Source organism: Anser brachyrhynchus (assembly GCF_964034855.1).
Source record: "Anser brachyrhynchus genome assembly, chromosome: 8".
Taxonomy (NCBI): Eukaryota; Metazoa; Chordata; class Aves; order Anseriformes; family Anatidae; genus Anser; species Anser brachyrhynchus.
Genome location: NC_137702.1, coordinates 3,824,186 through 3,837,215, shown reverse-complemented (window position 1 = coordinate 3,837,215; position 13,030 = coordinate 3,824,186). Strand labels below are relative to the sequence as shown.

The 13,030-nt window shown below is 47.4% G+C and overlaps 1 protein-coding gene across 3 annotated transcripts in view; it reads right to left on the bottom strand.

Moving 5' to 3' along the window:
- The window catches only part of LOC308199255 (uncharacterized protein), an 81,544-nt gene that overhangs the window by 39,131 nt on the left and 29,383 nt on the right, over positions 1-13,030 (bottom strand). For all 3 annotated transcript variants that reach the window (XM_080603200.1, XM_080603199.1, XM_080603201.1), the window contains exon 8: positions 10,369-10,513. The gene's annotated coding sequence lies outside the window, so the exon portion shown is untranslated. The remainder of the gene's footprint in view (positions 1-10,368; positions 10,514-13,030) is intronic.

Below are 13,030 nucleotides of genomic sequence, written 5' to 3'. Positions count from 1 at the left end.
GACATCAGCCTGCTGCATATTTTGCTTAAAGGTAAAGCAAATCCACAGCCCAAGTTGTTTAAGCAGAAATGGCGCTTCATGTTGACTGATTTTTTTAATAGGAAATCCAAACAAATAGGATAAAGTAAGGAGGCGACCATGAAACACACAAATGCAGTTGACCCAAAGTCATGTGGAAAAAAGGCCAAGTTCCCCACAGCAGCTTGGAAATATTTTGATACTCACAGTGTCAGGGTCTCATGAGGGGAGAGCGATGTTCACCTAGGTTGTTCCTTTTCAAAAAGCTTTCTGTTCCTTTCTGCCACCCCTCTGCATTGCCCCATTAATGACAACCGTAAACAGGAGTCCGCCAAGCTTAAAAACACCAAGAGCTTTTCAAGACTAGGACCTGACTTTTGCTAACCCCAGAGAGATGCAGTGATGGGAGATTGTCCCAAAATCCATGACATGGAGAAGACCTCCCGATTGCTTCTTCAAGCAGCAGCACTTTCCTATTTGTTTTTTTCTCAGCCAGATACCCACCGTGTTGAGGGTACACACTGCTAAGCGGATGCGACGTACAACAATAAGACACGTACATCTGAAGTTGTTCATCTAGCAGCAACGTTTGGCCTTAATATGTTCTTTTTTTTTTTTTTTAGATACTAGAAAAAAAGCTGTCTCGGATTTAAAGGAAAAACAGACTCCTGCTGGATGAAAAGATGGGTGAAACCCTGCTCCTGGCTGCACCTTGCTCCCCGGGGCCGCGCCGCCACATGGGCTCCCTGCCTGGGGAGGCTGGCGAAGCCGTTCGGGTTTTGGATTCACTCGCTTGAACGTCGTGGGCTTGAGAGTTTGACTTGAAATATAACGTTAGTGGGTTTGTGGTAAAAGCAGCAGAGAGGATGGGATGACAGGCGGGGCAGAGGGGATCGATTGAAAGCAGGTGTGGAGGAGGAAGATAGGAGGAGGAGAAAGAGGAAAACATGACTGAGTAAGTAAACTCAACATTATTATACATATCAAAAAAGAGCACCCATATATAGAGCACCCACCTGTGCTCACTGCTTTTGAACGTTGCTTTTTTAATACATGGCAGGGGATAGGCTTTAAAATGGAGCTACTGAAACACAGTGGCTCACGCTGCTGGCCTGGAGGTGGCCATGGGGGCTGGATGCTGTCCCCTTGACCCAACTCATTGCTGGGAGGTTCTGGGGTCCTGTAGGGGTGGTGTGGGAGATGTCAGGGTGGGCTTAGCTCCTGGCTACGAGGGGGATTTTGTATATATATATCTATATGCACACATACACTCACACTAAAATATAGCAGACACCAATGTTCATGTAGTTCAGGTGACATTCAGGTGTAGCCTGTTCATTCAACTCCCATGCAGAGTACGGCCTTCTTCCCTGAACTGCTGAAATGGTTCTTTATGGGAAAAAATATTCCTCCTTAGGAGGTGAAGGAAATGCTCAGGAAGGTAAAGGAAATAAAAGGGGACGGTGCTGACTGTCTGACGCTGCTCGAGGAGGCTGGTGAACCGTTCCCGCCCTCCCCACATCCGCACACGTTCACACCATCCCGGTTCCATAAGGCTTCGCCTAGCTTTTACTACATTTTTCCTTGATTGTACATATTATTGTCTCATTAACTGCAAAGCTTTCCAGGGCACTGAAAAGGAGAGAGCATTAAAATACACTGAAAAGTCCTGGAGCTCAATTAACACACACCAGGGGGTTTGAGGGGAGGGGAAGTGGGGGGTTTCAGCTCCAATTATAAAAGGCAAACCTATCTTTTTTTTTTTTTTTGGTAATATCAGCTAATTAGACTTTGACAACCAATTAGCAGATTTTTAGCTTTGCTGAGAATCAAGTTAGCGCTGAGAAAGTAGGAGGCAAGTAAACCAAACATGCAAAATGCTCCTCTTGTACCGCAAACAGGCTGTCCTTAAAAAAAAACCAACACACAACACAACAAAACCTATCCGCAAGGGCCAGATCCTGCTCGGGATTTATAGCCCTTTCAACTGGCTGCCACGCCACTTACTCACAGGTGTAAATCGAGCGTAGGACTTGGCCGGCAGACTGGAGCTCGCCATAACTCACGCAGAGCTGCCGCGGAGGAGCCCTCGCCAGCCTCCTCGCAAGGTGACGTTTTAACTTTTAATAACCTTCTCGCTATTTTTTTCCTACCAACCATGAAGTACCCAGATGATTATTTAGGATTAATGGATTATCAAAAGTGCCAGTTGGCACACTCCTAGCTAAAAAATAAAAAAAAAAAGGAAAAAAAAAAAGGAAAAAAAAGTGTAACAAATGCAGCTGTTTACTAATAAATAAAGCCTCAGCTGTAACAGAAATAAATTAGATGCATTTAATTGGTCGACTGCAAACCTCCTCTCTTTATTACAATGCTGCTTCTTGTTATTTTATGATGTCAGGGTACATGGCAGACTGACAGAGTGTTTATGAATCACAGTTTGCAGATGGCACTCCTGGTTTTTCGGCAGTTATGAGCACAAGTAGCATGAGGACTCAATAGAGGGTTTTTGCCAGGGAGGACCCCCTGAGAATTAGCCGCCTTCATTTCTCTGGTGCCAATCTCGCCCTGACAGCAGCACTATTTCACAAAACCTACATTCAATAAATTACACCCGCCTGGCAAGAACTTGGAAATATTTAACACTCTGAGGACACCAGTGTCTCAATTTGATTTCTATTCATTTCCAGAGGACGCGAGGCGCTCCTTGGAACAGACGCCGTTTGTGTGCACCCGCGTGTGTTTTCCCCCCCAGCTAAAAGGAAAAAAAAAAAAAAAAAGAAAAAAAAAAGGGTCTCTGTAGCCAGGAATATCTCGCCCTGCCTTCAAAATGATTTCAGGTCTCCTGAGGACAGTTTACGGTCTCGTGCCCTGGTCCTCCCGCGTTGCCCTGACTAATGACAGCTTTGTAATCCAGTTGGGAAATAATCTCACATCACTGCACTCAGAGCTCGTGAGCTGTAAAACTTCTGGATTGAACTCCTTCTCCTGGTCACTCCAGTGAGCTGCAAGCAAATGCATGAGGGATGTGGTCATAATTGTCAACAGATTTGTAAATTTGTGTCATTAGTTATGCGCATAATGGATTTTATTCTAATGAGCTTGTTCATAAGAATGCCAGGAGGACTTGGCCCCTTTGGAGGAAATAAACTACAAACTTTGCCCATGCATTTTAAAACACATCAGTGCCACATAAAGGGAAAAAAAAAATGTTTCCTCTCTGACAGTGCACTGCAGTGTTCTCTTAGGTGAACCCAGTGCCGTAAGCCATGGCTCCTTTTACTGCTGTAAACTCCTTCCCTACCTTGCTGTTGTTTCCCCAGATACACAGACACTTTCAGATGGGGACATGTTTTTTTTTCCATCCGCCAAGTAAAACTGGGATCCATCGTGGCTTATTGGGCTCAGGATACCAGTCTGGACATACCATAGGTGGCCCTCGTCCCTCTCCTCCTGACTGAACAATATTCCTGGATGCAATGCCGTCGAAGCCGACGCGGCCCGAAATCCAGGCTGGCTCTGAGCACAACGCCCTCCTCCCTCCAAACCCAGCTGGGACAGCAAGACCTATCGCATGTGGAAGAACAATGGAACTAGTCATTATTAAATCAGTTTTTACTATATCTATTACCATTATATCTATTCTTATTAAATCCAGTTATAGCATTAGATTTGTTCTCTGGAGACAAAGGATAAGGCTTCTAAGCTTGTTCTTTGGGGAAATCTACTCCTGCTTTTCTTAGAAGCAACCTGGATATTTTTATTGAATGCATGAGCTGAGAGAAAAAGCAGACAAGCCCATGGAAACCTACTGGCACCTTTGCCAAAACGATGTTCTCTGCGTGCCCAGCGGAGCCCTCTTCCCCTGCTCTCCCTCCTCTCTCTCTCTGATCCTGCTTTTCAGCCAACCACATATAAAAATCTTCGGCATGTGCCAAGTACTACAGATGGGTCCATTGTAGCACACCCTAATGTTCATAGCTGACACCCAGGTGTTACAGTTTGTATTTGCTCGCTAGCCAGACGGTGGCTTCGTGCCAAGGGGAAGGCACAAAGCACTCGGATACCATGCTGAAAAGCTATATAAGAGAGGCTTTAGGAGAGGGAAGAGCAGGTAAGAGACTGTGTAAAAGCACGGGGAGACCTGTCCGTATCCTCCTGATTGAAACCTATTCCAGGATGCAGTGTTGTCAAAGCCTCCAGTCCCATCCCCATAAAGCTCTGATTTATTATCGGATTACACCCAAGCATCTGACCTTACCCCCAACCAGACCACCTCATTTCAAACCTACTGCGGATCTGCAAGTTACTGCAGGTCTGCCTAGCAATAGGGGCACAGGCAGAGGGAGAACAGGGCTGCTGGTACCCCATGTGCTCGGCACGCCTGGGCTGGGGGTTCACATATTCAGCAGAGCTCCCGAAATCACAGCACAGCACGCTCAGCATGTCGTCAGGCTAACCCGAGAGCATTTAAGAGCTGTTCCTATTTCAGTGGCTGGAAAGGGTTAACACCAGGATCCTATTTTCCCTTCCATTTTCCCCTCCCAGGAGCCTACTCCCCTTCCAGCCTAATTTCCTTCAGTTTAATTAATTTTCAGTAATCACCCGTCTAGACACCACGAGCAGAAGCCTCACACCCCAGGTGACACGGCAACGTTCGCAGCGGACGGGCAAAGGGACACGGCATGGACCAGCCCCCTTGGCTAACCCCGCGCTGCTGCGAACCGGCACGGGCATCTGCAAACAAAATCCTCCCCCTCAGCCTTATTATTATTATTATTACTTTTTTTTTTTTTTTTTTTGGAGAACAAATGCTTTTCAGGATTCAGGTGCAGGGAGCCTTTCCACCATCTGGCTGGCGGGGCTCCCCAGCTGTCTGCAGCACGTCCGAGCAGGCTCCGACGCCTCGAGATGCGCCAAACCTGCGGCACACGTGGGGAGCAAGTGTGCAGCACCAGAAAGCCTGGGAGAAGCCGAGCATAGGCCGTAAAGCCCTGCTCAATTCCTGTGCTGTGACCCACGCGGGGTTTCTAGCGGCTGGGCAGCCCTTGGTGACCTTATCAGAGGTGCTGGTGGCACACCATGCCTTGCTGCTTGGGGTAAATCCCCAAGTTCCCAGACCTCAGATAAGGTTTCAGGAAGGAGAAAGAGAAAAGAGCGAGAGCAGCTCTGATGGCCCTACGCAAGCTGACCGATTTATACGCAAGGTAAGAAAAATTACAGGGTGCCAGGAAGGCAAGTTAGAAAAGAGTTGTGATCTGATGGAAATATGTAGAGAGGGATCACTTGAGAAATAAGCAGGGCGAGTAGGACTGCAGTGCCCTGAGACAAACGGGATCTTGGTACTGTTCCTGGAGCATGGAGGAGCAGAGGTGGGTAGGACATAGCTTAGCGCATTAAAAACTGCATCTTTTCCAACCTAGAACCACCTAAAACCCACCAGGCTGAAGCACCTCCTAGGGCTGCCACCGTAGCTGCTGCATTTTGGATACACGCTTCCCTGCATTAATATTGGTAATTTTGCTTCCTGACGGTAGCTGTCGCTGATGGTTCTCCTGCTATTCCCCGCTCACCAGGCAGCCCGGTGAGCTCCGCCAAGGCAGCCCAGTGATGTTTGGGGGACTTGCACGTAGTTTGGATGAATATCCCACAGCACGCAAGGTGATCCAGAGAGCTAACAGCCACCAGCCCTGGTAGCTGCTGCTTACACAGAGGCTCCGCACCCATTTTTTGTCCTGTAAAAAGCACGTACTTTAAAAACACATAAAATCGGACCAACTGATAGGCAGCCAACTCTCGATGTAATCTCTCTCAACTCCAGTACAGAATGAAAAGGAATGCTAATGAAGCTGTTTGACAGAAAGGACAGTCAGTTCATGCATGCATTAGTGAGCAGTCATGGTGTGTGAAGAGAAGCCATCCTCTCATTTGGTTGCAGAGTATCGCTGCTAAAATATTTCCTCCTCGCCCCAGCCTGAGAGGTATTGGTATTTATCATGCTCAGTCCACAGTGCTCTCCTGCCATCCCATCCCAACGTGCATGTACCAGAACTGAGCAGGATGAGCAGGCGAGCTTCTTGTTTTGACCATCTCCCACTGCCCTCGGCTCCCCACGCCCAAAGCCCAGCCCGTATCTCACATTACTGCTCGCCCATGTGCTTGTGTATGTTCAGGGGAAGCATCCTGCTCATTCCCCAGCCTTCACAGCTTGTATTTAACTCCCATACAACCTGTGCATTCAGGTCCACGGCACAAAGCCACCCTCAGAGCATCGTTTCCTTCCTCTTCCAACATGAATGACTCCAAAGATTTGCCGGCCGGGCACTTAAATTCCTACTTGGAGCAAGTAAATATTTAGGGCCGGAAATGTGTCACCCTGTTTGGGAAGATTTAGAATAATACTGTTGGCTTCGTTGAGCTGGGATCAGCAGCATCCGAGACACTTGCAGCACTGTGTGGCAGCCCAGGATGAATAAAGCCATCCTTACCGGCCCCACCACATTTTCCAGTTTCTGATCATTACGCTGTATTTACCGAAACAACATTTGTCAGGCAAGACCACCTGACTCCTGAAAGGGTTTTGTGTGTGTTCCCAGCAAGCAAAGCAAAACAAAACAAATGAAATCCACACGACAGAGCACATTAAAGTCTATTTGGGTGTTACAAGCTAGATTTCCTAATGTACTCACGATGCCAAAAAAATGGAGGCTCGCTTTTACAACCACCTCCCTCCCTTCCCTCTCGTGCTCCCCCCTCCCGTTCACTTCAGTAGATTATGTGAGACTCATTACTTTTTATAGCTCTGAACAAAAAAACATAATCTTACTGTTCCTTACTAATATTATGCAATGACATAATGCCATTTGTGGAGGTGTCGCACAAAGAGGCTGACTTTTACTGGCTTCTGATGGCAGGGCTCTCCACTTTATATTCTGTTTTATGTAAGCCTCCTCAGAATTTATTGACCTCAAAGGATTTCTCCAGTTGCTTAATTATAAAAGGAAGAAGACAGCACAGTGGCTTAGCAAACCGATATAAAAGTCAGCTAAAATGTGTCATTAGAGAGAAGGGTGGTGGAAGGAGACACGTGGCAAGAAGTGATTGCAGGGGCCGAGCTTTCCCTTGGAGCGGTGCTCCGATGGGGCTGGGATGCTGCTGAGTGGTGCTGGGGCATCACTGCCAGCTCACCCCAGTGCCACACAGGGTGATGGGTGAGCTCCAGCCACAGCAGGTACAGAAGTTATGGGCACCTCTGAAGCCCAGGTAGGAACCGAGAAGGAAATCCTGCAAGGGACCTACCAGAGCCACTGAAACGCAGGAAGTTTCATATAAAAACACGCCTCCTGTCCTGCTGCTTACCCTACCAGTGAAGTCAAGCCGTGAGCTGCAGGATGCCTGGGGATGTCCCTCGTCCCCAGACGGGCAGATACACAATCCCGCAGCCTCTGCCCCTTCCAGCTGCAGACTGGGCACACGGGGACAGCACAGCCGAGCTCAGCCTTGTCCAGGCTGGCGTTGGAAAGGTAGCTGTACTACGAGAGGCTGGGCAAGAACTCACTAAGAGCAGAAAAAATGAAGCTGGGGGAGAAGGATAATTACAATACGTGCATGTGCTGCAGGAATTGTCATTTAAAGATGTTATTTTGGTTTCTGTTATGCTGCCTGGTGCACAGCCCATGAACGTGTCCAAAAGAGGCAGATCTGGCTGGAAGATCGGATGCTGTGCTGTATTTTCCCTGTTACATTTTCACGTCTCAGGGTAAACTGTGGTAGCGAGGGATCTGTACCTAAGCTTCTCTAATTCGTGTGGCCATCGCCTGCTCGGCATGACACCGCAGGTCTCACTTCTCTTGGCAGCCGTACAGGGCTCGTGCTTTCATATGGATGAAGTATTTTTGAGCAACTTCTCCAATTTATTAAGCATGAGCAGGCTCCTCTTAGCATCAAGCAGACAGAATTTTTAAAAAACATTGTTCAACAAATATGCTGCCCTGGGACTGGGACAGAAAGCTTTGCCACTTACAAGTGTGGGATTTTTCTCTGATGTTGTCCTTTGGTTTCATGGCTCTGTGCAGAAGGAGAGCGTGCTCCCAGCAACATGGCCAAGTGAAAAACTGGGAAAAAAAATAGTGATACTGGCACTTTTGTTGCCCTTGCATTGCCTCCCATTTCAACAAAAGGCCTCAACTTGGTCTATGGACTAAGAAGGATTAAATGGCATTTGAGAGATGAAGCTTGCCTCTGACAGACTAGAAAATAACATAGAAATTAAAAGATCAAACAAGAGGTGTCTCCATAGGGTTGCTCACACTAGGTAGGAGCAACCACACGAATCCAGTAAAGCCATTTCAGATAGATGATGATGGGGAAACTGCAAGAAATGGGAAAAGATGGGGAAATACGATGTGCAAGAAAAAAAAAACACACAATGAAGGGAACAGGATGAGAAGAGAAGGGTAAAGAAACTACAGATGTAGGCACAACTCTGGCAAGGAGGGCGGGAGGAGGCTGGGGCAAAGCTTCCCCTGAGCCAAGAGGGGCTGGGAGCTCTGCAGAGACACTGGTAGGAACACGGACACGTGTCCATTTTGAAACTACTCCTTGGTTACTACTTCTGTGAAGTTTTTTGAAATGCACACGTGATGCCCTGGGAACAGAGCCAAAGCCCTTTTGAATGGGTGAGCGTTGATGCCCCCCTGCTCTGCTCCAGCCAGGGCCGACCTGCACCATTTTCTTCCAGCTTCCCTCTGCAAAAAGGAGCCCAGCAAAGGGGCCCCAGCAACCCAGGCAGAGAAACGTGTTATTTCACATGTGCACTGATGTATGCCTCAAAATGAAAGCTCGTGCTTACCTTCGCAACTGGAGTTCACCAGGTATTTTGTGATCAAACACGTTTCTTGTGCTCTGAAAATGGGGATTCAAGCCCTGCTAGAGCCAGACCTGGACAAATCTCCTATTTCAAAAAAATTGGGCAGCATAATGCAAGGAGTCTGAGTTTATTGAAATATTTCTTCTGCCAATTTCTAAAAAGAAATTCACTTGAGGAATAAAGATGGCTTTCATTTTGTAAAAGAAATACACAATAAAAAGCATAGTAATAGCCATAGTAACAACCACAAAATATTAAAATTTAGATGCAACATTGCAGCTAATTTGATCTAAATTTAACATTGATATGAGTGGATTATTTTTATGCTTCACAGAAGTTTGAGCTTGTTTTTTTCTTCTCTCTCTCTTTGAGACAAAAGTTGTGTTTTTTTTTCAAGTCCCAAAAGTTCTTGTGGGATGAGAATAGAAAATATTTTTATCTCTGCGAACTATTTCTGTGAGTCAAGGAGACGCTGTTACCACCACCATGCAGAGAGGGCACCGAAGTATTGGTCTTACTGTTGCTCTTCCCCCTATGGCTTGTGGGAATCTTTTAAAGAGTCTACAAAAGGCAATCAGCAAAATCAATATTTTAATCCTCTCTTTTTTTTTTTTTTTAGGCCAGATCTGGCATTTCTGGAGGGATTCAGCATCTCCACAGGATTATTTTTTTTTTCAACTTGTGAGTTCTTAAGAGTAGAAATCCTAATTAGGCTGAAACGTGTGCTACAGCCATGAAGTGAGTGAAACCACATCTCCCATTGTCAGGCCAGGCATCTCCCAGTATAGAGAAACTCAACCTCTACACTCGTGACAGGGTGTGGACTAGCAATGCCATTCAGCAATCTCATGGCTGACTTCTTTATGGTGAAAGGCTCTCAGAAGGACTTTACCTTTGTGAGCAGAGACAATTAACGAGCTCCCATGTAGCATGGGCACTGGGGGCCAGACTGCTCCTCACCTTTGCTTGAAGCCTTATTCCCAGGGGCAGCACTCTGGCTCTCCTGGAAGGAATGTGAGTATGAACACTGCCTTCAACGGGCTTTGGACCATCAGTATTAAAAAAAAAACCACAAAACATGCCACATTCTTCCCAACAAGATTCACCATTAAAAATAGATTAAAGGGAATGGAGAAGAAGTACAGAAGGGATTAAAGGAAACAGGAGAGAGTCCTAGAGTGTGAAAAAAGAGCAGTTCTAGCCCCATCGAAGACAACCAGACTTTTGCCACTAACTTAAAAACAAGCAAGCCTCTACCCAGAGACTACAAAACAGCTATTTCTGCACAAAGGGCTTTTGCTGGATGGTATCGTGGGGCTCTACTTGCTACCATCCAGTCTTCAGGGACACAGGAGAAGAAAGCATGATCTCCTCTGCACCAGGGTGAGCCTGGAGATGCTTGTGGAGAGAGGGGTCACTTTCTTTTATTTCATTTTTTTTTCCTAAGTCTTTATGCACTGAATGTCACTTAGATAGCTAACCTGGAAAGATGAGGGATTTCATCGTTGACTGGCGTGATGTAGATGTAAAGTGTCCCTTGGACTGTGCGCTTGCCATCTGTCAGCTGCACGGTAAAACTATCCTCTAGGCTTTCTGTGTCATCATGCATGTACGGTGGCATCCGTCCTGTAGGAAAGAGGGGGGAATTAGAATGGAAACCGTGGCTCCTCTAAAATCTTAGAACACAGTGATCATGTTATTTATGAAAAGGCACCCCATCTCTCTCTGGAAATTAAGACCAGAGTGTTGTGATCTTTAAATACTACACATTTGGTGCCCTAGAAAGACCAAACTGCTTCCACTGAAAGACAACCTCGTTGCCTCTGTGATGCTGATGCCAGGTCATGCAGCAGAGCCTGCACAAACCCATACAGCCCACGGCCCAATGCTGGCACCTAAACCAGGTGCTGGTGCCCCATCTCCATCGCTCCCTCCCACAGCCGCTCATTCCTCAGGAGAGGATTTTGGTATTTTTGTTCCATGGCCTCCCAGCTTGCAGGGACTTGCAGCTCGGACACCTCCCCAGGGGTTAAGCCTGTGCTAGCAGCCCTCGGTGGATCCTTTTGCCCTCGCTGCTGTTCCTGCAAACACAGGGGAGGCAGCAGCACTGCAGGGCTCTGCAAGTCCCTCCCAAACCAACCTGCGGAGCAGAGAGCTGGCCAAGCCATCCCCATAGGAGGCCTCGCTCACTAGTTGAGGTACTGGCAATTTCTTCAGTACATTTTGGGGCTAGAGCCCTCCCTCGGTGCCACGCTCCATGGGCACGTGCACAGTCCTTGCCACCATGGCATCCAAGTGCTTCTCACTCAGCTGGTGGCCCCAGCTTGCCAACCCCCCGATGTGATCGGAAAGCACAGGCAGGCACAAGCCAAATTTAACAAGTAACCTAGAAAGTCAGTGACTCAGTGACTGCAGGAAGACTCGAAACAATGCTCTTGGAGATGTGATGTAGCTTCCAACCCCTATGCAGCTCTTCAGCCCATTTTGGGGCAAGGCAATATGGGATCAGGCTGTTTATGGAAAGGGCTCAGCTGGTACTAAGGTAGTTGTCACCTTGAATGCATGCAGGTAAATACATCCAGGTTTTGATGAACTTTTAGTGCTTGAAAGCACTGGGAGATAGGGTTTCAAACTTTTTTGAACTGCAAAGGAATTAAAGAAATTACTAGAAATAATAAGTTTCATTCAATAAAGGTCATCCTTGCCAACTAGCAAGAGATACAAAAAAGAAAAATAAATCTTTGCCATTTTCTCTTCTCCAAGGATTTTTCAGGTATCTCATAAAAGCAGCACATCCCTTAGGTTCCCCTCCCCAAAAGCACATTGCCAGTTGCAGGCATCATCACCTGCTGAACGCACCAGACATCTACCAGCTGGAGAGCAAAGCTCAAGCTTGGTCCTCCCAGTCTCATCCACTGTATCGCGATTACTGGTATATGACACGTGCAGACATATTCCTCTCAGGTTTTGGGGTGAGGAGGGGTGTTCTAATAAATCAGTAGCAGTGAGGCACTACTTATTCAAGTCTGATTTTGCAAAATTGGAAACCACGTCCTGTCCCCATCCTAAAAGCGAAGAGAGTGTGCCTGGGGGGTCGGGATTTTGGGATGTCAGGGTGCTGGGATGTCAGGGTGTCAGACACCAACAGCCCTGCTCAGAGCTGACAAGTGTGGCCACCAGCCTGGACACCTCCGTGACCCCAGCAATGCAAGTGGGCTGCCATCATCAGCAACAAGACACACACAACCCCCACAGACATTTTTTTGTTTTCTGCTGCAAAATATTTATGGAAAAGTGCATTTACATAACTGAAAAGATCCATTCAGCTTGTAAGTCTTTGTTGGGGAGAGGAAATCACAGTAATTGACAGCAAACTTTCCAGAGACTTCTAACACCTGCTTTATATCTTGCTTCAAGCAGCTCGTACAGGCTTGAACATTAAACAACCAAGTAGGATGTTAGCTGTAGGATCTGCCTGTCGGTGCTGAACGGTCCCAGGACACCATCAGTGCATCCTGCAGTGTCACAACTGAAACAGATATAGGATGGGGGCCCCTCCTCGCGCCTGCATCCCACACAGCCCCTTCGACCCCCCCAAAGCCTTCCTTTCTTCGGAGCATTTTGACTTTGCTGAACTCAGCCTGCAGAACCGCCAGGCTGGAGTTTTTTTAATTTCAGCACGGGCTTTTCAAATTTACCAAACACACCCTTTGCATTAGCGCCAGCCGTTAGCTTCTCAGCTCAAACCCAAACCGTTTGTGGGCTGCCGGGGTGCCAAATCGCCCCCAGCCCGCAGCCGCTTCCTCTCCCCCTGCTCCCGCACCGCTTGGCACGTGTGCCGCCCAGATGCCAAGCCGCGGAAGGGATTGTTTTTATTTATTTTTTCTTTTTTATTCCTCTTTTGTTTTTTCTTCCCCTCGCTGCATCTGGCTCCTGCGCAGGGCCTGCAGCGCCGCGGGTGCCTTTGGGTGGCTCCCAGGTGCCCGCCTCGCCATGCCCCTGCCTTCAGCAAGGCCTGAACATGAGGCCAGAGTGCAGCCCAGCTCCCTGTGAAAGCTTGGAGGGTGAAAGAAAGCAATAAATAAATAATTTTTAAAATAAATTTAAAGAAAAGGGGGGAGGGGGAGAGGTGAAAGGGGGCCG